This window comes from Corapipo altera, unplaced genomic scaffold (genome assembly GCF_003945725.1).
Source record: "Corapipo altera isolate COAL_440 unplaced genomic scaffold, ASM394572v1 1b, whole genome shotgun sequence".
In the NCBI taxonomy this organism is placed as follows: Eukaryota; Metazoa; Chordata; class Aves; order Passeriformes; family Pipridae; genus Corapipo; species Corapipo altera.
In genome coordinates this window covers 10,293,397-10,318,683 of record NW_020884881.1, presented here as the reverse complement: position 1 = coordinate 10,318,683, position 25,287 = coordinate 10,293,397, and the positions used below count along the sequence as shown (strand labels likewise).

Below are 25,287 nucleotides of genomic sequence, written 5' to 3'. Positions count from 1 at the left end.
AGGTCTCAGGTTCCAAAAGGGTTTTTTTAGATGAGGAAGGCAACACAAAGACTGTTTTCCAGAAGCAAACCTTGGTGCAACTGACCAAGCATAGAACCTTAATTCCCCAAATCTAGAAATTTTTCACCTGTTTTCCCCCTCCTTCATTTATAACCTTTCTGTCCCACAATGGCACCATTTCTAGATATTGCAAGACAAGTTCTATTAAGAACAGAAGAAAATGTAACCTTAGAAATACTACCCACTACCTGCGATAGTGATACGACTTGATATATTTAAAGAAGGCCCCTAAATTTTTAATGCTATCCCAGTATAGAAAGGTGTACATACCAGCCTTCTACTGCTATATGGAGTTCTGTTTGTAAATATAGTTTTACATTAAAAAATAATGAAAGCAATTAGGATTTCAAACCTGTCCTGAGGATAAAAAATCCGTCCTTCGTATATGGCAAGAGCAGAAATAATGAAATTAGGAGATTTCTCATAATCAGATGTTTGGGAATATGTTCTAAGTCTAAACTACCTTGCTTCTCCAAGAAAGAAACAGATTTTCAATGTGTCTTAACTACAGTTTATTTTTGGATTATTATGATAATTAAGCATTTAAAGAGTATTGATCCAACTCTTATATAAAAGCCCAAGATATCAAGATTTTTCTAATTAAAATAACCACCCCAGGAAAATTTGACCCAAAAAATTCCAAAATACAAAACTCAGACATTTCAACCACAAGAATAGACAAATGGTAAATACACTGTAGTCCCAAGTGGGAGTCTGCCCCAAAAAATGACAATTTAAAGATACATTTATTTTGTGTCTTGAGATTGTTAAAACAAATCTTTACAGATTCTCCACAGTACCATGCTGCATCTCAACTACTCACTAGATGCATTGCAGAAGACTGCAATCAACTCCACATTCACTCTGACTACATAAACTCTGCAAATTTTAGTGGTTCTATAATAGAAATAAAGAGTAACAAATACAAAAATAGAATCAACTTGTATCAATCATTAAAGTATGTAAGTAGATCATACTGGTACAAAACAGAGATCCCTCCTAGCCCAATGTCCTGTCTCTTGAAAGGACTGGCAAAGGATGCTTAGGAAAGGTTATAATAAAATTGTAAGGAAGAAAAATTTCCCAAAATACTGGGTCCTAGTAATCTTAATTTCGGGGACTTAATAAAACTGTTCACACATATGGTTCTGACCTGTTGAAACAATACATTTCATGCTGTTGCTGTACTGTCAAACTGGAACTAAAAAAGACTGTTGAATTGTGACATTACTGCAGCCATCAACACATCAGAGGAGAAGTTTATTATTATGTGGCTGCACACCAAGATATTAAAAACAACACTGCCTAGCTCTCAGCAAGAGTTGTATATATAGCATTGAGTCATACCAGTTGCCATCATACCATTATGCCATCAAACAGGGGAGATAAAAAAATCCCTAAACACCTGATTTACTTTTATATAAGACAGTAATTAGAATTTTATTTGATAAGCGATGGACAAACCAACAGCTACAAACAAAGCTCTTGTACAACAGCAACTGAGAGGAAGAGTTACACTTCTGTTCAAACTCTTCCCTAACAAAATCAGGACATTTAAGTTTAACATCTTTCCATATCTTTGTCTAGAGGTACCTTTGAGCAGAACAGACAAAACACCAAGGATGAATGCAAATTCCAGTTCCAGGCTGGCCAACTGTCACCATGCAGCACAAGGGAAGAGAGGACTCTGCAAAGTCACTCTCCTCAGCAGCAGGAAATGGGTAGATCTGCAATCTCCCTTCCCTGAGCATGGCAGGAAATCAGACTCAAGAAGAATATTCTGTTCTGGATCAGTAAATCTACAGCATTTTATTCCAGAAGCAAGGGAAAGACAGGATGAAGACTGTCACTGCTCTAGCTTCTGGAAAACAAATAAAACAAACTACTGTAATAGCACAAGTTGACAGTTGTAATCTACAGTAAGACAAGTTCTTTTCATTAAAAAAATGTATATTATGAGTTTAGATACGCTACAATAGAGGCTAAAAATTTATAGCACCCATTTTTGCTAGTCTTTCTACAGAAAGCAAAGCTTTCAGCCATCCATGAGAAGTCATGAAATATTAAAAATTTAGATTCAATGACCCGTTAAATACGTTAGATGCAACTGAAAAAGCTATTTATAGATATCTTTATATCTCTGCATAGATATTCTACAAAATGGTCAAAACTACCAGTTTTCCATCTCTTATTCAGTTATACTTGGCTTTATCAGACAAAGCGCATGAAATATCATCTGTCAGCATGAAACATCATCTGTCAGCAATTAACTGTAAATCAAAAAACTGCGTTCTTCAAACACAACACTTGGGGTTTTTATGCAGTTTCCATCACCCTTTAACACAACCATGAAATTCTGCTAGTTATGCCATGTATCACTTGCTTTTCTAAGGTGGAAAAAAACAGTTTCTGACACTTGTGTTTGGCAAGCACCTGTGTTGGGTAAAAAAGTTACAGCCAACTAAGGTGGCCAATGAACGAGTGAACCAGTGTGCTGCCACACCCACCAACACTGCTGGCCAATGAATCAGACAAACAATACCTGGGAAGCAAATACCTGCAAAAGGGATGCATTTCTTAGTAATGGTACACAGCCAATTAGCATTTCTCCTGCCTTCACAGCATCTGAGGATAAGTCTGGACATCAGGAAAAACTTCACTGAAAAGGTGGTTAAACACTGGAACAGGCTGCCCATGGAGGTGGAGGAATCAACATCCCTGTAAGCATTCAAGAAACAACTGGACATGGCACTTGGGGCTATGGTTTAGTTGCCATGGTGATGTTCAGTCAAAGGTTGGCCTTGATGATTTTGAAGGTCTTTTCCAACCTGAATGATTCAGTGATTCTAAAAGCATAAAGGAACCTCCACAAAGTGTCCTATTTTAGTTTCAATGGAATACAGTGCAATCAAGAAACATAATTTCTCAGGTTTCTGTGGCTAATGAACTTATTAATTTTTGCATTTAACAGTTGTGATAGCCACCCTATTTTTTGCATAATCATTGTGTCAAGACTTTTCAGTAATATTCAGTAATTATAAATCTGATTTTTTTCAATATTAAAATTAAATCACTGCAAAAGGCTTAATCCCCCAGAAGTACTGTACTGATTACCAAACTCTGAAAAATCCATAGACAGGATCAATAGAAAGGTATGAAAAACCTAGAAAGAATCAAACACCAATGAAGGTTTTTGATCTCAACAGATGAAAAACAGTCACTTCATACTAATACAGCTATTGCCTACTGTAGTGAGAAAATACAGGAGAAAACCAAAACTGAACAAAGAGAGAGAAGCAGCTGATGAAAAGCTACTTGTCATTCTAATCAACTGTGTTATATCCTAAACATTTTTTCACCTCCTTGGAGGCTTTTCACATAAGCTTTACATAACCTGCAAGCAGCTCACATGGTTGTCTTCTGGAATCTCTTCAGTAAGCAGAAACAGAAGTATTGCTCAAGCATATTGTAAAATGTCCATAGTATAATCTGCATTGCAGTCAATAAATGTTAAATAAAAGGTATCAGAGAACCAACTGGTCAGAAAGTGTTGCTATCAGTATATTATTCCTCAGTAAGAGCAGCGCAAGCAGCAGAGACCAAAACGTTGTGTAGGGTATGCTCTGGTGGTGAACACTTCCCCTGCGAAGTCCCTCTCAGCCACTGAAGACTCAGACTTGCTTTTTAAGAAGTTCTCAACACATCTTATCCAAGACCACACATTAAGACAGGCAAGATGGTTACTGCCAGGAGTTGGTTATTGGATCAGGACATACAGACTATTCCTTTGAGCTGCCTAGCACTGTGCACCCTCTTCGTGGCTGTGTTCAATTTAACTACCAGATCCTGCACATCTTGTCCTGCCAAAGCACTACATACTGTTAAAACTTGACCAATTTTAACTGCAAAGTGCACCAAAACTTCATAATCTCTTTTAACCCTATAACTGCATTTCTAAGACACAATTCTGCATTTAAAGAAAAAAAAAAAAACAGACTCCCCTCCCAAAAAAACCCCACAAATATTCATACAAAGACTTTTCTGACTCTAAAACTCTTCTCATTTATTTTATAATAGAGAAACTGTGCAATATAAATGCTACCATGGTAACAACTCACTTTATTGAACAAGAGAGAAAATAATTATCCCAAACCTGCATATCATGCAAGCACATGCAGTAAATTTAGTGCTGCCCTTTTTTCCCCTTGCTATTTTTCTTCTTGCAAAGAGAAATAGGTTTTGAATTTATACCTTATAGCAAGCCAGGCATCATTTTGCCTGTCCCTCCCACTTCTTTGTATATTTTACACCTCTTGAGTGCATGATGTGAAGGACCCAGTTACTTAGAAAAAGAAAAAGGGATTAATGAATCAGAAATGCTCTTCCCCCTCCTGAGTTAAGTACAGAAGACTCCTATGTAAATGCTTCACGCATTTAAAAAAAATGAAGCCCTAAGGCAAGCACAGCACATGCTTAGTATTCACTCAGTATACTTAAACAGGAACCCTTAGTTTATAGTAAACCAAAAGTTATTCATCTCCAAACATAAATTAAACCTGATTTTACTGTTCTGTCCAAATATTCCTTGTGATATTATGTTTGTGAACATATATTTACGTACAAGGGACAGCAATATTTTCAGAAGAACTGCATGGATTTAGCCATACAAATCCAATTAATCTCAATAGAACTTGTATGGCTAAATCCCTATGCTCAGCTTTGACATTTTAGAAGCAGTGGGGGAGGTTTTTCAAGTACTGAATATGTATTATACAAAACTCAGTTTTCTCAAAGAGAAATAAAATAGCATGTAGATACTTACAGATATCAACAAACATTTATTTCTGTCAAGAAAATCACATTCTTAGCAAAGCAGGCAATGATTTCCACAAAACTCTGTTTTACAAAAAATAACAGTATTATCCTGCAGCCTATGAGATAAAACTAATCACATGTACATATTAGTTGGATAAATTATTCTTATTTTACCTCCAGTTTTGATCTTTTTACTTCATTTGCAGTGCATCTGCCTCTCTGATATAAAATGTTAAAGAATGAATTTAATCCAGTGTTCACAGTTGGAGGATGTGTTTGGGATGCACAAAATTCATGTTTTTAAAAGATCACTTTAAAGAAGTGACTTAGAAGTGCTGTTTAGAGAGATGATCTTATTTGCAACAGACCTTTCTCACTTTTTTTAGTTTATTTACGGTCCTAAACAACTTAAAGAGTAGAAACTACTCTCAACCAATTTCAGCAACAAAGAATGCAGTTAATTTTGGCTATCTTTTAGGAGATTTCTTCAGGTACTAGAAACAATTTGTGTGTACACACATTCATGCACACATACAATAAGGTTGTGCGAAATCTTAATTCACCAAGTTGTTGTCTTAATGGAACTCTCCAAATCATCCAAATACAACTTATCTTGGTACGGAATTCTTTCTGAAACATACTATTGAGTATATTTAATACTCCTTATGAAGCTCTTACAGAAAATGAAACTACAATTCCAGTAGTTGAAGTGGTAAAACTTATAATTCCATATCAAAAAGGCTACTCTTAGCTGCCTTCTCCCTTCCCCTAAAGCTCTCAACAATCAGCTGAGTTTCAGTTCTTAAACCAAATACCACTACAGCAGATGAACAGTTAAATCCCAAGAGTCTTGCAACCACAGAAGTGCTACAAATAATGTCCCCTTTTATAATAATTTAGGTTTTGCATTTGTCAGTATGGAAACCTTCTTTTTCCAGTTTAGTAACTATATAAATCATACAGAGGCAGTGGAGACATTTTTGTTTATATGTTTTTTTAAAGAAGAAAATGTAAGTGACCATTTGAAAATTAGCTGGGCATATAAAGTATTTAACAAGTCACTAAAAGGACAAATTCACTCAACAAAAGCCATCATGCTGCAGTTTATTTTTCCTGTATATGAATGTGTTAGGTAGTTGCTCACAGGAAGGGTTAGCCCACATACTAGTTGAAAAGTTTTATTTAAAGCTAGTTTTATTTCAAATAAATAATGACCATTCAAGTACTGTATCCTCAAAGACAGGAACAATAACATCACTTCTTCCCTGAAATGGATGATTAAGTTACTACTTCATAAAGAACTAAAGCCATTAGAAGCAAAACCATTGTGTAATGTTTTTGCTATACGTTGCTAAAGCAATGTTTTTTTCTATTGGTGTGTTCTGAAAACGTTATAATCTGACTTGAAACAAATTCATAAAAGCAAAAGCATTTACCAAAAATACACACTATCAACTGAGACAGTATCTGACATAATTGCCTCTCTGGTCAGAAGTTCTCCTCAAAGGTTTCCTTGAATCTTCCTTTACATAAAAGTTGTAAATTTTGGGGTACAGAAGTTCAGTACATTAAAAATGTTTACCATTATTAAACATACATGATAAAATATTTAATATTTAAATAGACTCAAATATAAAATTGTTTTGTGAGGAAGATTTCTATCCATAAGCCTTTCCCAATGCAAAAATCTCAAACATCCCTCTGTCCATGTCCCTTACAACTTCAGCTTTTCTACCTCCCTCACAACTCAGAATCACAGAAGGGTTGAGGTAGCAGGGATTTCTGGAGGTCATCTGGTCCAACACCCTGCTCAAGCAAAGCCATCTAGACCAGGCTGCCCAGAATAGTGTCCACACAGCTCTCGAGTATCTCCAAGGATGGAGATTCCACCACCACTCTTGGAAACCTGTGCCCACGCTCAGTCACCCTCACAGTAGGAAAGTATTTCCTGACATTCCTCCTGTGTTTCAGTTTGTGCCTGTTGCCTTGGAGTAGAGCAGGAACTCCTGTTGTTCATTACATCCCCTTATACTCTGCACACCTTCTGCTCCTCCTGCTTCCCCAGTTCTCAACCCAAAATGCGCCCTGGGTGTGCCTGGGTCCTGGTTGGGTCCTTGCTAAACAGCCGGCACCAGGTCAAAGAAAAAACCTGTGCACCTGCTAAACAGTCTCCTGAACAGAGGGTATGAATGTGCACACCAATTTTCATTAGATTCATAAGACTTTTTTTTTGTTTAAATTTGAAACTTGTGCCTTTCTGTCAATTTCAGTCAGATCTAGATAAGCTAAAAAAAGGTGTTAAGTAGATAAACAAGGTGAAAAAACTGACAGTTGTGTGATTGAGTCCATTTCCTTAGGAAACCAAGCTAGGAGACTCTCAGGAAATGAAGTAACATTCTGATAAGCAGTTAACATGAATATACCTTATACATGCTAAAGATCATCACATTTAAACACACTGAGTAGTTGGATGGGGCAGCCTTAACAGTTATCCTCAACAACTTATGCTGCACTTCCCTGCTCCAGACAAAACAATGTTTGGATGTGGACAAATGGACAACTCAGCAACTAAACACAGACATGTTTATCATTTATGACAAGTTTGTTTTGTGGTGAGACTTTCTTCTTTTCTGTTTGTCTCATTTTTTAAGATATAACACAAATTCTTCTTTAAAAGAAATTAGAAAATCTAGAAAACTGAAATAAGCATGAGATTTCCGTGAAGCCTCTGACTAAACCTTCTTAGTGGTCTTTGATACCAGTAGCTTGTTGAAGAAATCAAGGATGAAATACAATCAATAGCTATAAATGCATTCAGGACCATTTCTTTCACAAATAAACTGTTAGTGATTAATTCAGAAACATAATTTCCATTCAGTTGACTAATAAAATGATACCTTACTGTATCACTTATCTAGGCTCAGGGCTTAAATTTTAGTTTCTAAATGCTTATTTTCTTCAAGTGACAAGACTCTCAAACTCCTGCCTGAGTGCAAGCCACAAAAAACTGTGTCTCCCTGCTTTTAGGCTGGTTCATCACCAGCCAGAGAGTGAGTTACAGTTCTCAGTGGCAGAATGCAGCCTATTCAAAACAGCATGATTAATTTAGCTAAAAAGAAAACCAAAAGCAGAGAGAAATGGATTAAATAACAACAAAACCCTACATACATATGGTCTTATCTGAGACTTGCCTTGTTAACATTCCACTTTTTTCAGTCAGAGGGTGAAGCACTTGCTGGTACTGCCCGAGTGCAACTGCTGCCTCTGACACTATAACCTGAATCCTTCCCCCTCCCAACACAACCCAAGGCTGAATTCAGGTATTGTTCCTCTCATTACAAAGCAACTGAAAGAAAGCCACTGCCAGGTTCCCAGAAAGCTAGGGAAAGGCTTAACTGCATTTAACCCTTTGGGCTCCCTGGAACCAGCCAGAGGACGTCCTCTGGTGCCAGGGACCCACATGGTTAATTCCCCTGTTCTTTGTGACTATTAAATGCTGCATTTGAGAATGACACAGATGACAGAGGCAAAGAGGAGGGAAATGGTGCTACAAAACAGAAGAGTTTAATTTTCTTCAGTGGGATCAGGTGTTCAATTCTACTATAAAGATCCAATGGCAGGACTAGAGATGTAATATGATATTAACAACTATTCACTTTCTGGTTTTTCCTCCAACAAATAAATGTATTCAACTTGCCAAATTTGTTCGCTGGGTTCTCTGTAGGAGGAGAATCCAATAATGTAATGAACGGATGAGAAAGCAGCTGTGCCCAAAAATACACTACCATTTCATTTATATGATGATTATTCACAATAAATATACACTGCTATGTTTCTTGTGCTCGGAATGGGAAGTAAAGATATCAGTACATATGTAATGCTTACTGATGTCCAGCTTACCACAGCTGCAACTTCATATTTAGAAGCAACAAAGAAAAAGCTGGGACAATGAGGAAAAAATATCTCAAATACTGATGAAAGTGACTATAAAATATTATTTAACGAAGAGGTTAGATTTATATTTGCAGAAAAACCACTGGTGACTTACATTGGGTTCACCAATATCCAACATAACCAAAGATTCCAGTGACCCACGTGAAATTATCACCAAAGTCAGCTACTCAGTAAAGAAGCAGTCCAGATATCCGCTGCATTTTTATCTGAAGCATTTAGTCTGACACCTTAAATTCAACAAAGAATTGAAGAATTTCAGAAAAAGATGGTCTATTTCAAAACAGATGGATACCCAAATGTTTGCTTACCTTCTACAGTTGAAGACTAAATTATATATTTTTAATATATTATTTATTAAGTATCATTACTTCATATCACATCCTCTTTCCTTGAATTTTTACTGTGCATTCCTTCAGTGATCAAAGTGTCCTGGCCAATCAATCAAAGTTGGTCAGGTCAGTGCCTGTGTGCCCTTTCATATAATGTACTGAACTATGATTACAAATTTAACAATCTTCAGATACAATTAAATTTTTTTTATGGCATTACAAAATAACTAAGACAAACACCTGCACATCTTTTCAAGCTGGAAAAATGTCACTTTATAAATGTCTCCATTTATAAGCAGCAGGCAACGTGTGTCAGTAACTGCAACTAGGAAGTCCCCCTATATTGCATGTAAGTGCGTGATCTAGAGCATAGGACTAACTTCTGCATTTCCCCAGAATAGTCTTTATTTGTTCTAACCCCACAACAAAACAAATAAACATTTAAAACCAAGCAAAAAAAAAGCCCCTCCAGAAAATAAGGAATAGATAGGGAAACTACGCTGGTTTCAAATTCCTTCCTGTTCCTTTTAAAATACATTAAGATTTAAAATCAAAACGAACAGCTTTTTTCCTTACTACCTAATGAAATCCAGTTAAAAGTATTATGAAGATGACAGTGATTGACAGTTACATGATGACACACTTGACACACATCACATCTGCCAATACTTACATTTTTTCCTCATTCATGCAGGTTCTTTTTTTCCTGAAAGAATTTGGTACTTATTAGGTCAACATTTCCTAATTTAACATGCACAGGAAAATGCTTAACTAGCCTTTTAACATTTGGTTGCAAAATAAGAGTTAATAATTTGAAACAAATTAAAGTGCTGTTTGTCAGTACTTTTATTCATATGAAAATGACCTTAAGCAAGCCTATCATCTGATGCAATAGATACTCTATATGGATTGCACTTTTATAGGTAACACAGATAAGAGTATTGTTCTGCTCATGAGGCAGAGGGAGTTAAATCATGAAATATTCAGTTTTAATTAAGATTACTGTATCAAAGGCAAGGCTTAATGCAGAATTGAAGTAAGGATCAAGGTTAATGCCTATTCTAAAGCAAATTTACATAAATTATGTTCCACTAGTGTACCATGAGTCTTATTTTGTCAATTTATATGTGAGACCATAGAAATTAAAGGTGGAAAATATCTGTTAAGTCATCTTCACTCCCCTCCATCCAACACAGAATTCTTTTTCCTTCTTTCATGTTTACATCTGAGCGTTTTGTCCACTATCATTTGCAATAGCTCAAGCAGTGGGGCACTGCACTAAAACTTCAGGGCAGACTAACACACACTTTACCATCTCCAAAAGAAGGGTTTTTTATAGTATTCAAAGCTAAGACTCCCCTCATCTTATTTCATTACTCCTACTTAGACCTTTTTTGAACTCCTCTAAATGAATCCTTTCTTGGCACTTGAAGTCTATAAAAATACCTTCAGACATTTTCATCATCCCCTGGTAGCTATTTAGCCAAATTAGTGTAGGGATCATCTCTCTTCATCTGAACATCACCAAGCACACAGATAGTTATAAGTAATAATTACATGTGTTCATTTCCTTTAATCTTTCTTCACAAGTCATTCCCTTCTAGCCTTTAATTTTTGCCACTCTTCATGCCTACATCTTCTTTTAAGTGTTACTGCTTTGCAATTATTTTCCTTTCTCTGAACAGCTTTATTTCAGGTCATATCCACTTATGCATGCTAGCTTGAATTTACCACTTTATCCTGAATTTTCACTGATGTGTGTAGGTTTTTGTGGGTTTTTTTTCTTTTGTTTGTTTCTTAATAAAACATCAGGCTCAAATCTCTTCTCTGTTCATGTCAAACTACCACAGAAAGAAATAAAATTAGCTGCACTAGAGACCAGCATCTTAGCTTATTAAAAATATGAAAAATTTAAGTGCTAATAAATTCGAATTGTTTATATTACTCATTTTATGTTTGGCTCTTTTGCCAGGTTTTAGGCACCATCTATTTTGGGCAATCAGTCTGAAACACCTTTGGTTTTTAGGGTACAGATAATTAACTCTTTTTCTTGGCATTTGTCTTTTTTAGTATCCGCATAAACACTTCCACCCAAAAGAAAATCAAATGAGGACTTCCAGCACTATTTTTTATCTCCTATCATACTGATGACTCCCTATCATGTTTGCCACCTTTCTTCCTCATCCCTCCTACACGCTATCCCCTGTGCCTGAGCACAATGTAAAACTACAAAAGCCTCACCTGAGCCAGATGGAGACGGCTTTGCTCTCATTGTGAATTTCAGACACTGAATTAGTGTTAGAGTAGGCGTTAATCTAATCATGGAAGTGATAAAAGTTGATTTCTTTATTGCTAAGGAGATACTGCCATGCTGAAGTCTCCACCTGTACCTCTTCATTTCTCCCAGAGAAAAGAGGTGGCCTGGTTCTGGTCTGATTCTGGTGAAAGGTGCACAGAAATTAAGCAGTCAAATGCATTCCACAGGCTAGTCCCACAAAATGTCTACCACAAGGTTTAAACCAGTGTGGTCTCACAGCTTTGTCTAGGAGGGAAGGAAAAAGGCAGGCCAAGGACATGCTGACCAGCAGACCAGCCCACTGTGCAACAGCTCCAGTCAGTCAGTCCCCATGTGTTCCCAGTTAGCTACCCTGCCCCCTTTACTACTGCTACTGGAAGGCCATCGTGTTTTATGACAGAAGGTGTTGATTTAAACAAAAAAACCCTCATTTGTAAAAGCTAAGTACCAGGGTAAATTTAAATGGCAAGTCTCTGTCACTATTAACTAGCTCAAAACAAAAGATTTTTTCAAGATACAATTAAAAAGCAATACAGAGATTTTGTGCCATTGGTGCCTCTGCTATACCTGACCAGCGAATCAGAACAGATTACTTCAGACTCCCAGTCTTCTAGACTGTCAGTCTAGCATCCTTCACAAGCACTACAGCTACACAAATTATTAAAAAGCTTTTCTCTACACCATCAGTGTCATACATCCATTAGAGGCCATTCCACACTAGAAAATATCTGTTGCAAAAAGTCTTCTAGGCCATATGCTAGTAATAAATAAAAAAAGCTGGAAAAGATAATTTTATAACAACAATCTTCAGTTTTCTTCTCGTGTCTGCATGGTAATCTCTTAAGTCAATCTGTTTACTCTCTGTACTACAGCAAAGTTTTTTTTTATGTATATGTTCATTAGTTCATCTTTTGACATTTTCTTTCATATTTCTTGCCTAGGTATCTAGAACATGGAACACCCTCTTACTCATTTTAAGTAGGTCACAGATGGTCAACAACATATATAGCACTCTTCAATTATTAAACTAGTCCAACCTGGGTCTTCATCTTCCCTTCCTGTGCCTTTCAATAAATATTCTGGCTACCACCTCTCCTATTTTTTTTAAACTCACCACTAACCAGAGTCTGAATTCAGAACTTTTATAAAGACTTAGATGTTCTTCCTGTATATTCTACTCCTTATATTGGAATATTATAATACGTTCACAATAGGAAGATGAATCTCCCACTCTTCATTTGTATTCTATTTGAAGAAACATTTATGGGAGATGAGCAGGCAAGAAAGAAGTATGTAAAAACATGTACACTGAAAGATACCTCTCACTGTTCTGTGTGAATTGTTATGAATACCTAGCATCAGGTCCTCTTAGAAAAGACAACATATATAAATTTATAATCGCATACATAAATAACTATTAGTTAGAAAACAAGACAATAATTTGAGAAGAATTTGAAAATACGAGATTTTTGAAACTGGGGGTTTTGTTTTGTTTAATTCCCTGGGGGTTTGTTGTGGGGTTTTATTTGTTTATTTTGTTTTTAAAGACCTTTCTCTACATGGATAACATCAGCGTAATGGATGTTCATCTGAATGAAGTTAAAGTTACACCATTACATGTTAATGAAACACACTTACAGATCAGCATCTGCTCATCTGAATTAGATCTGTCTTCAAATATTTCAGTTTCAGTTTTAGTTAAGCTATCCTCAAAAAACTACACCCAATCTCAGTAATCTTTTTAAATTGTACCTCTAAAACACTTCCTGAAATTTAAATAACTGAGTAGCCTTTTATTTTTTTTGGTATATCTTCTATGAACTCCACTTGCAGAGGTTACACTTTGCATCTTCATGTTTCATATTTCAAAAAACAAAGGTAGAAGATCCTACCTTTCTTGACATATTTGGTCTTCTTGGCATGCAAAAACATCGCACTCAGCATTTTCCACAAGACACTGAGCTATTCTGCAGTTGCTGGTACTGAAATACAGTTCAAAGCTGTAGGGTTCACACTGCAATTCCAAGGATCTAAATGACATAGCATCATCACAGAATTCTGCAAAATAATTTTCTATCAGAAAAACCTTGTCACCAGAGAGTCAGGGTTTCAGCAACTGTTCTGAGGAATAAGTCCAAAGCAGTCCAGCAAAAAGGGATGGGAAGGCCAACACCAACTTGCCAGCCGTGCAATGCAGACCTGGGCGTGATCTTCCCAAGTACCCAGTGCAGTGTAAATGGCCAAGTTAATCTGCAGGAGGAGTGAGTGGGAAGGTGTACAAATCAAACATTGCCCCTAGTCTGCAAATGTTTTGACAAGGAATATGACATCCAAGCAGGAATATTTGATAGTTGGTTTTTCTGTGAGAAAACACTTTTTAGTCCTTCAGGACAGACTAGCTTTAGATAGCTACAATGTAAGTATTTGTATCTGAAGCTGTCTTGATTTCATTTCTAGAGGATGAAGCAAGATCAGTACATCAGGAGGCTAGGTTCATTGTAACCTAGTACAGATTTTCATTCACAAAGTGGGTTTAGATGCTCATGTCTACCTCAGGGTGCACATCTATTTCTCTCAAATAAGTAGAAAAGCACACCAAGTGACAACCTCAGATGTACTCTTACTGTGCAGACATATATAGTAGAACCAATCTCACCTAAAATAATCACATTATTTCTTCTGTCATGCATCCTCCTTCACCTCATGTGAGAAATGAAGTCATACAGTGATAAGGACAGAAACCTTTTGCAGCACGTAAAGTGCCTTCAGATGCACCATTTCCAGCCATAATAATAATCATCATCATCATCACAGCTCTTCCAAGTCTGAGCTACTGTAGGATTTGTTTCAGCTTATTTTGTCATTTTTCATATTTTAAATGAACAGTATTCGCAGCATTTACTAGGAACATAAACTTTTTATAAGTGAGATTTACTCATATCCTGCTATCAAGTTTCCACACTGCTCCCCCCAAGTAATTTCCAGTTTTCATTTCCATAGATGGAGAAGAGAGAGATTATGTAAATTCTTAACTATTCCTCATCTACCAAGAGGCATTCTTTTGTCAACAAGCTTCATATTTTGAAATCCTCTCTTTCAAATTAACTGTAATGCAGCTGCTTCTTTTGTCCAAGATACTGTTGCAAGCCCCACTACCCGCTATCAAAGGAACACAGCAAGCAGCAGAGGGTCTTTGGAGGAGGAGGGGTGTCAAGCAGAAAGTCAGTAGCTAGAACTGACTGCAGCTGGCAGGGCAGAAACAGTACAAGTATTCATCAAAGTGATCCAACATATTCTTTAATGTACCATTTTGCTGCCTTACGCTCTAACATTTTTCCTGTGCACGGTTTCAGTACTTTTCAACCTCATAAAAAAATGGAAGGGGTCCCTGGTAAAGATACAATGCTAAGAATTTATTTCATGTGATACAGCAAAATCATTTGTATCCATGTGACAGGTGGGATATAAGTACCTAAAGAGAACATAATCTAGGTAGGGAGATGTAAGACCACATCAGGCAGGGAGAGGAGGACAAGGGATCATATGAGCACCAGTCCAAGGAGCACATCAATAAAAAGAATACAACATTATAGCCAACTCTTCGACCAGTGATTCTGAACCATCTGTCTTGCTATTACTGAAGCTGCAATTGCACTCATTAACGTATGTGCAGAGAAGTGGAAGACATATTAAATAAGTGAAGGCTTGTCAAATTAGTATCTTGACTGGACATCCATGTACTTACAATTTTGCTGAAGTAAACACCAAGGAGCAAGTAAAGCTATTTAGGTTGAATGACAAAGACAGTACAGCAGGTAAAAATTTGCCTTTAGTAGTCTTAAAGCTGGAATTAGACATTCGACATTCTAGCCACCAGGGAAGTGAAGAAATAGGGCATTCCATGTAACTATTTAACCACAAGAGTTGGTTGTAGTTTTGAAATTTTATGTCAATTACCAGGTTCTGTATAAATGCTCAACAAAGAGATGGTTCTTTTTCCAAAATAGGTTGTAATCCAAGTGGTGAGAGAAACACACAAGTTATTTTTAAGAAAGATAAAATTTATAAAGAATGTTAATGATGTCACCTGAGGGCTCAAGAAGTTCTTTTCGGTCTTTAATCGTATCTTTCTAGTCATATATCTTAAATCAAGAGATTTGCAAGAGAACTAATGAACTCTACCCCGATTCTCTGATTTACCTTATCTCAGTATTGTGTCCTATCTTACATCTGTGAATAGCTGCTGATTCTGGAATAGATTTTGTGCATACACTAAATGGTTAAAGCAAAGTGATTAAAAAACTTATCATATACAGGCTGGTTTTGGATATATATGTTATCAAGAGAGGTTGTGCAGTACTTGCTTAATTAATCTTTGCTGTCTTAACAGATGAACCAGATGTACTATTATGTTCTTTGTTCTTCCCTAAAGAGGGGATGAGCCGATTATTTATCTCCAAACAATAGGAGTTCATGTAGCACAGTGAAGAATTTTTTTTTTTAATCGGGGAGGCAATCACTAACAAGCTTCAGCTGCAACTGCTTGATGTAAACACAGTGTGAATTTGTTCCTGGAGTATTAAACCATGTTCCTTCCTAAGTACATGGAACCAATTTCTAAGTAAGTGTGTAAAGAAAGGGATGGAAAGAACAGAGTTTGGAAAGAGGAAAACTCTGTTTTGTCTTTCATGTATTCATATTTACTTCTTTCTTACACTAACACATTTTCATAGATAAGTTAAAATTTGACGCTTCAAACGCTGTTTACAAATAATGCACCGAGAAAACAGAAGTAAAAAAACTGTTGGATGATACAACACACTCCCTATGTCATATAACATGCAATCTAAGACGTGAAGGGCACAAGGAACATATAACATTATGTTCACAGGGCCACAAGAATAGTTTGTGAAAGTTATTAAAAAATTCAGAGTACATAAAACTCTTCATCACTATATAGCAAATTTACATACCTACTTCCATCACAATTTTTATTTAAATATATATTGAAAAGTACAAATTTATTTTAAATCAATTTTACTAAGCCTTAAAAATAGCTACTTACTGGTCAGCAAATTCTTAGGGACATGCTACACAAATAAAAACTAAGATCAAAAAGCAAGAAAGTTTTGAAATGAGGACATTTTTGTAGATAAAAGACATAACAAATCTCGGAATTCCTTTTATCTCCCTGATAAACTCTATCTCATCTCAAATCCTCACTCCTTCCCTCTCAATAGTCTTTCCTTATCATAACTAAAATTTAAAACTAGTTTTCAATAATTCACAACAATTTGTCTCCTTAAATACTCTGTTTTTAAAACACAGATTAAGTGCTACACTGGGAACAGAAGATCTTCACAGAAATAAGGTAGATTTTCCACTTGAAATTACTGTGAAGAAAGAACTCAAATAGAACAGAATAGAATTTGATTAAAAACCCTCCCAAGAGATTGTAAATCTGTATTAACAATATGCCCAAAAAAATGAAAACATTATCCAACTAGATCAAACAACATAACATAGCTAAAATATTATTAGTTTTTCTTAGAGGTGTTTTCTGTATCAACTAAAAGTAGAGGGAATCAAGCATATTAGCCTCTTCACAATTTTAATTAGTAAGTACTACTTGAACTAAGAACACCTTTATTTTTATTCACAGCCATGCTGAGACCTAAAAAAAATAGAGTCATCTATTTGGTTAAAAGTAATGTTTTCTCCTTTCCTTTTGCTTAACAGCAGGCTCTCTCAAGCTGCCATAGTCAGTGTTAAAGTGCTAACTATGTCACCATGCTGTGCATCACATTAAGTTCCCATTTCAGCTCATGAATTTCTGCCAGATTAGTCCAGTAACCAATAACAGAAAATGAGAAAATAAGAGTTATTTATTACCTTTTATCACCATCTTCCTAAACTATTGAAAATCAACAGAGTACTGATCAATACATTACTGTGCTTTCTAATCAATAGGCAGATCCAGGAAAATAAAGTGTGTTGGATGCATAATACACCTACAAAAGCACACAGGATCTAAAACAATTAGGATCAAATACCACAGTAATAATATATTTTTAAAAATGCAGCTACAAATTGCCAACTGCTAAGAAAGCTGTTCTAACAATTTAAAAAACTCCTGTATGGGCAATCATGAAGTCATAGGATCAAAAGGTTGTACTCCAAACCCACTTGGACAGTAAACATGCAGGGGATTTACAAATTATATATGAATGCTGTGTAAGACATTATGGGACACTACAGAAGACTAACAGATCCTCTGTGCTGGCAAACCCTGTCTATGTATCACTCACACTGAAAGGAGGGGAAGTTTATTTAGACCAGTAACACAAATGAGTTAAGCCCAAAGTCTGTGGTTTATATTTGATCACTCCTGTCACTGGGAAGCTATGAAGTAAAGATCTTCTGACTAACTAGATAGAGAGGTATACCATACATCTTAATAGTTCTCATGAAGAAAAAGAAAAAAAGTTTAAAAAGAAGCTTTTAAGACCTCTTCTATATAGTTTGATTTTTTTTTTTGGTAAAAGTAAATGCTTCCCCCTGCAAGGCATTATAGTAGGATCATTCTGGAGATGACAACTCCTGTGGCCAGAATGGATTAAGCTGTGCAATTTTCTTCTGAAGCAAGAGGACAGTAATATGCAAACAGTCATTTGCAAATTAAATCCATAGGACAGAAAGAGAGGCTGATGACATCGTCCTTTGTAATTTAAGTATAGAACTCAAGAAGTTATAAAAATAGGAAAATACATGAGAATACATTTATTTATATCTCAGAAACAAAATTTAAGAAAAATCTACATGCACAATCAAACCTAAGAGACACGTAGCTTTTACAATCATCTCACTACTGAATATTCACTACTTAATAATTCCACCTTTCAACAACATATAAAATAATTATTCAAATAGATCAACATTTTTGCACACAACTATTCAAATCTCTACCTAATTTTGAGGTACTGAGCAGCAGTACCACCTAATGGGTGTATAAAACAAAGACAGTCTCCAAAATCAGATGCATAATACACTGTAATTATGTCTTGAGTCAGCTTGCAATAATATTACCTATGAGACAAAAAACTTTTTTTTTTAACAATCAGCCAGAAAACAAGAAATTTCACTATAATATAAACTTTAGTCATGAAGTTCTGAATGCTAAGCTTAACTGAGAATAGGACAGAAATATATCCCATCAGTCGCCCCCCACACCTACATAGCTACGAACTTCTCAATTATTTCAGGTAAAATTTTAGCACTGACTCTATCCGTTTATCCAGAAAAAGGACAAGCACAACACTTAGGAACTTTTACAGTAAAGGGGCTTCAGAGAAGGAAAAACAGAATCAGCAGGAACTTTCATTTTTCCAGCATTTTGCTTATCTTCAAAAAAATTAACAACAAAAAAAATTAATCTGTTTATGGACATATAACCAGTATAAGAGCATGCTCTGTCTTTCTCACATACTGTAAAATAAAAATAGCCCCCACTCACCTTTGCTCTACTTTATAATAAAGCCTCTTAAGGAACAGTGTAGCACAAAACATATTTTAAAGCACACCTTTTTCTGTGGGAATTCTCCTACCTGCTCGCTTTTAAAATGGAGAGTATTCTATTAGTGTTAAAAAAATGTTAATAAAAGTGTTAATGGCTCTAGTCAAGCAAGATGCAAAATGTTCCCGTGAGCAGTCCCCAAAAGCAGCAAGGAAAGCTGGAACACAGTACAGCTGATCCAACAAAACTGAATTACTCTTATTCTGTCAAGAGTTGTCAAATGTGGAATGAAAAACTTAGTATTTTCAAACATTAATACAATCTGAGCTTGTAGAAGCAGTTAGAATGTTTTCCATTTGGAAAAAAATGTTAAGTTGACCGTATTCATAGGATCAAACCACAGAATTATAGAATGAAAGAATCGAATTCCTCTTTATGAAATTGCTACATCAAGGGAATCTAACATAATGCACTAACAGAGTTAGAACTATGATCAGTATGCAGGTATCTGGTGTCCAGAAAGGCTACAACACAACACAAGATATACTACAAATCAAAGAAGTAGATAACAAAATCAAACATCTTTCCAATATTGCAATCAGAGTTTTACCATAGTCAGCAATTTACAAAAAAAGGGCAGTTTAATTATCAAATTATCATCTGAAAAAGCAAGATATAAAGCATGCTTCTAATACAACAGGGACAAAGAAATCTTGCAGGTAAATCGCCACATACTGTTCCAGTTCACATACAGAATACCAGCTATTCCTTATTCTATTCATGTAGGGCAGACAAAAAGCAAGACAAAAAGAAAACAAACCTCTCAGATTTTTACACTCCAAGAAAGGGCACTTCCCCCCCCCCCTTAATTAAAGGAAATTACGTTCCTCTGGCTCCCTCCAGCTGGAATTATGTTATGTACATCAGTGGGTTTGTGTAATTCTAATAGACTCATATCACATTTGGCACTTAATACACTACTCTCAATCTCATATCTGCAGACTTATCCTAACTTCAGATAAAAAGCTCTTACTCTGTGGAAAACAATTTGCAATGCTATTTCTCTTTATGCCAGATTGGAAAAAAATTAAGTTTCATAGAATCACAGAATCAGCTGGGTTGGAAGGGACCTCCGAGATCATCAAGTCCAACCCTTGATCCACTACCACTGCGGCTGCTAGGTCATGGCACTGAGTGCCACATCCAGTCTCATGTTAAAAACCTCCAGGGATGGAGAATCCACCACTTCCTGACCACCCTCTCTGTAAAGAAATTCTTTCTAATATCTAACCTAAACCTCCCCTGGCACAGTTTAAGACCATGCCCTCTTGTCTTGCTGATAGTTGCCTGGGAAAAGAGACCAACCCCCACCTGGCTACAACCTCCTTTCAGGGAGTTGTAGAGAGTGATGAGGTCTCCCCTGACCCTCCTCTTCTCCAGGCTGAACAGCCCCAGCTCCCTCAGCCTCTCCTCATAGAACTTGTGCTCCAGTCCCTTCACCAGCCTCTTTGCTCTTCTGTGGACCTGCTCCAGCACCTCAATATCCTTCCTGAACTGAGGGGCCCAGACTGGACACAGCACTCCAGGTGTGGCCTCACCAGCACTGAGTACAGGGGAAGAATCATTTCCTTGGACCTGCTGGCCACACTGCTCCTGATCCAGGCCAGGATGCCATTGGCCTTCTTGGCCACCTGGGCACACTGCTGGCTCATGTTCAGCTTCCTGTCAATCCAAACTCCCAGGTCCTTCTCTGCCTGGCTGCTCTCCAGCCACTCTGTCCCCAGCCTGTAGCACTGCAGGGGGTTGTTGTGGCCAAAGGGCAGGACCCGGCACTTGGCCTTGTTGAACTTCAGCCCATTGGAATCAGTCCAACTCTCCAACCTATCCAGGTCCCTCTGCAGAGCCCTCCTGCCTTCTGGCTGATCGACACTCCCCCCCAGCTCAGTGTCATCTGCAAATTTCCTGATAGTACACTCAACCCTCTCATCTAAATCATCAATAAAGATATTAAACAGAACTGGGCCCAGCACTGACCCCTGGGGAACACCACTGGTGACCGGCCACCAACTGGATTTAGCACCGTTCACCAGCACTCTCTGGGCCCGGCCCTCCAGCCAGTTCCTAACCCAGCACAGAGTGCCCCTGCCCAAGCCGTGGGCTGCCAGCTTTTTCAGGAGAGTGCTGTGGGAGACGGTGTCAAAGGCTTTGCTGAAGTCCAGGTAGACACATGCACAGACTTCCTCTCATCCACCAGGTGGGTCACCTGATCATGAAAGGAGATCAGGTTGGTCAGACAGGACCTGCCCCTCCTAAACCCATGTTGGCTGGGTCTGATCTCTTGTCCATCCTGAAGGTGCTGTGTGATTGCACCCAGGATGATCTGCTCCATAACCCTGCCAGGCACTGAGGTCAGGCTGACGGGCCTGTAGTTTCCTGGGTCCTCCTTCCGGCCCTTTTTGTGGATTGGTGTGACACTGGCCAACTTCCAATCATCTGGGACCTCCCCATTGAGCCAGAACTGTTCGTAGATGATAGAGAGAGGCTTGGCGAGCTCTTCCACCAGCTCCCTCATGACCCTGGGATGAATCCCATCTGGTCCCATAGACTTGTGGGGATCCAAGCAGCTCAGCAGGTCCCTAACTGTTTCCTTCTGGATTACAGGGGGGCTGTTCAGATTCTTATCTCTTTCTACAAGCTCCAGAAGCCAGCTGTCCTCAGGACAACCTGTCTTACTGTTGAAGACTGAGACAAAGAAGGTGTTAAATACCTCAGCCTTTTCCTCATCTTTGAAAACTATATTTCCACCCATGTCCAGTAAAGAATGGAGGTTTTCCTTGCCCCTCCTTTTGCTATTGATGTATCTGTAGGACTTTTTCTTATCCTTCACAGAGGTGGCAAGATTCAGTTCAAGTTTGTTAATCTTCATTCCAAATTCTTACACATTGATAACTACATTAGTTTTATGAATTTGTGGCGATCTTCGGAACATTCAGACACTTTTCTTAAATCCATTATCAAAGAGAGAAGAAATGTCTAATAAATGAAATATAGGCTATGATGTGTCTCCATATACTCACTGAGATAAACAGCCTTTGTAGAAATCTGTGCTTCCAAATGCACTATAGTCAGAAGTGAATTCTAACCTGAAAATACCTGCCAAATATAATAACATCAAACCCAAACCTGGGATGACCTAACTTTAGTGCATTAGAGTAAAAATGCAAACAGAACTGAAGTTACTGATTAGTAAGTTACCTATTTGGTAATTTTCAGCTATTAGCATACTCTGAGAAGTTATCAAACCTCTCTGCAGAGATGTCTTCCCAAATATTCAGGGATGTATTAACAGGAATAAAATATGCAAAAACATGCAAAGCAAAGGTTTTCATTTCAGTTTACCTTAGATAACATCATAGCTCAAAACTACAAGTAGATCTAATCAATCCTCTTTATGAAAAGCATATTTCACAAGAAAGTAGAAGTAAGATAAAAGGCCTAGGAAATGAAAAATCACCAGGAGAACTTAATTTATTTGAAGAAGCAATTACTATTCTGGTAGAGGAAAAAGTACTGGTTAATTTGGGCTTGTAAACCATAACAACAACAGCTACTTGTTTAGTGGTTGTGATATAAAATTACCAGCCCTTGTCCCCTTCAATGTAAAATGAGTTCATTTAAATTAAATCCATGCTGATAATTCTTGCCCAATGCTTTGTGCATAAATTCATTCGTGTCCTATACTATGGCACATTCTTATAAAGAGAATAATGTTATTTTTCTTTGTATTTTCTGTGGGAAGGCTAAAATGAAATACTACTGTTCTACAAACCAGAACTGACTGGACTCTCAGAACCTCTGCAGAATGCACTTGCAGGAGGCATTGTAAAGTCTTTTTGTATCCCTCCATTCTGTAGTAATTGCACTTGGTCACAATGCACATTTCCCATTCTGAACAGTGAGTCCACATGGGCACACAAATAATACTTCTGGTTGTTCCCTATGCCTGAAAAAGCATCGACTGCTGTACCAAAATAAGGAAACTCTGTGACTTATGCAGACTGCATACCCCATAGTTGTACTGTTTTTAGCACTGTGTGAAAGTACATTTGCATCCTTTCACCATATTTTATCTTTTAAAATACTTCAGCCACATGCTCAACCCAATCATATATCCGACCAGACCATCAATTGTGTGACCTCTGTCCCAGGCATAGGATGTAGTGCCCAGTTGTGACAGCAATCTGTTAAATTATTACACAAAAATGCACCTGAAGAAAAATATTTATTCTCATCCTCTGAAATGGATCACAGAAATCAACAGTGCTCTAACCTCTGTTATCTCTTGGTTTAAAAATCAAGCAAATAAATTCAAACAAAAAAATTCAGTGACATGTTACACTAACAGACAATGTGTTAAAAAACAGAATCATGACAAATTAGAGCTACTAAAAAAAAAAACAGTGAATATTCTGGAGACAAATGAGCACTAGAAAATTCCTAAGTGAAAGCAGACATTTTTGTATGTACTGAGATCAATAGGCTAGAATTAAACCCCCCAGACCTTACGTTAACTTCCTCTCAAACAATCCTCACCAGATGTGTGAAAAGTTTGTTTAAAAAGAGACATTTCAACTTTTAAGTGGCAACAGAAACAATTTTCATTTGCAGAAGTGGAAATTTGCATTTTTTTCCCCCTGGTGCTACTCTCCTATTAGTGAGGAAAACCAGAAATGAATGAGATCAATTCTTTCTCATGTAATCCAATTAAAACAAGAAGATACAGCAGGAAAAAACCTTAGTCTTGTATTAGTTGCAAAAATCATGCTTCTAACAGAAACACATTAATTTTTTGCTTGAAAAGAAAGTATGAGGTCATTTTAAGGACTAATATCATTAAAGGGCAAAAGTTAGATTAAAATTCAAATTTTAAGTTGAAGTTCTATTTAGCAAAAATGAAACATTTTCAATAAACCCTAGCATTAAAAGAAAAAATGAAATTTTGCTGCTTATTAGCATAAAAGTTTCACTTTTGAATAACTAATAACCAAAATTTTCATGTGAATAGAAATTATGCAGTGAAACAAGAAGCAATAAGAAATATCACAAAATCAGCAAATGACAGATCTTAAAGCAGCTGCTAGTCCTTCTTGAATCCTGCCTGCGATTGTTGATCAACTTTAAAGCCAAGGCATGCTATTTTCTGACAGTACAAGGGAAGAATTAATATGTATTTGGTTCATGTACAGCCCTTCAGTTTACAAATTAAGGAGCACATAAAATTAATCTTGAATCAGTTAAGAAGCCAAATATTTGACTTAAAACATTTTAAACTTCTGTACAATTCTAGAATTATTTCCATGGTGCACACGCAAACAAGAAAATAAAAGCTTGTGTTATCTAACAGTAAAATGTATCAATACTGCTAAGGATAACCCAACTCCTAAATATTTACTTTGTTTGAAAAATATATTTACAGAACAACTAGTGGCAAAAATCAGTGGAATATAAATTGTTTAAAACTATTCAAGAAAAGAATGCAATTAAATATTATGCCTAGCTTAAACTACTTTCAAAACCTATTTTAAAATCTTTTTATTACTTAACATTAGATATTTCAATGTTTTTAAAATTTAATGCAGAAATTGCTTTATAATTAAAAATATTTTAAAAAAAATTTATAAAATTTTATTTTTGTATAAACACAATTTCAACTTCTATGCTCTAAATCGGTTAAGGTTAAATACAATCTTTTTATATCTTTATAGCTTAATCTACAGACATCAGAAAAATAAAGAATTACAGCTATTCTTTGATAACACTGCCATCTAGTGCACACTGAATTAAAATGAAGCATTTCTTTCAATTTTTTCATTTTGTAATGTAGTCTAAGGGGGAGCTACACTCTACTTACAAACCATGTCTTCAGTACTACTTAACTGTGCGTTGGAATAGACATTTGTTCTCTTACCTGGAATGTATGTTAAATATGCATTTGTATGCATATTTAACATACATATATGTTAAATACACTGTAAAATACACTGTAAAACATTCATTCACATCTAATATATACCAAGATACTTTTGATAGCCCAGACTAAGAGAATACACAGCTAACAACCTACACACAAATATACTCCTAGAACTCTACATAAACAAAGACAACAAACTCAAATATTCTTTGGCCAAATTTGATACCTAACAATGAAAGGTAGAAAATATTTCAGTAACTAAAAGCTACATACAACTGGAAAGCAGGATGAAATTGAGAATTTCTAAGGTGGAAATGAAATACCTAGGAATCATAAATAATAACCATAA

The 25,287-nt window shown here is 36.5% G+C and overlaps 1 protein-coding gene across 3 annotated transcripts in view; it reads right to left on the bottom strand.

Moving 5' to 3' along the window:
- ORC5 (origin recognition complex subunit 5) overlaps positions 1–25,287 on the bottom strand; it is a 66,490-nt gene that overhangs the window by 11,874 nt on the left and 29,329 nt on the right. The gene's annotated exons all lie outside the window — the stretch shown is intronic.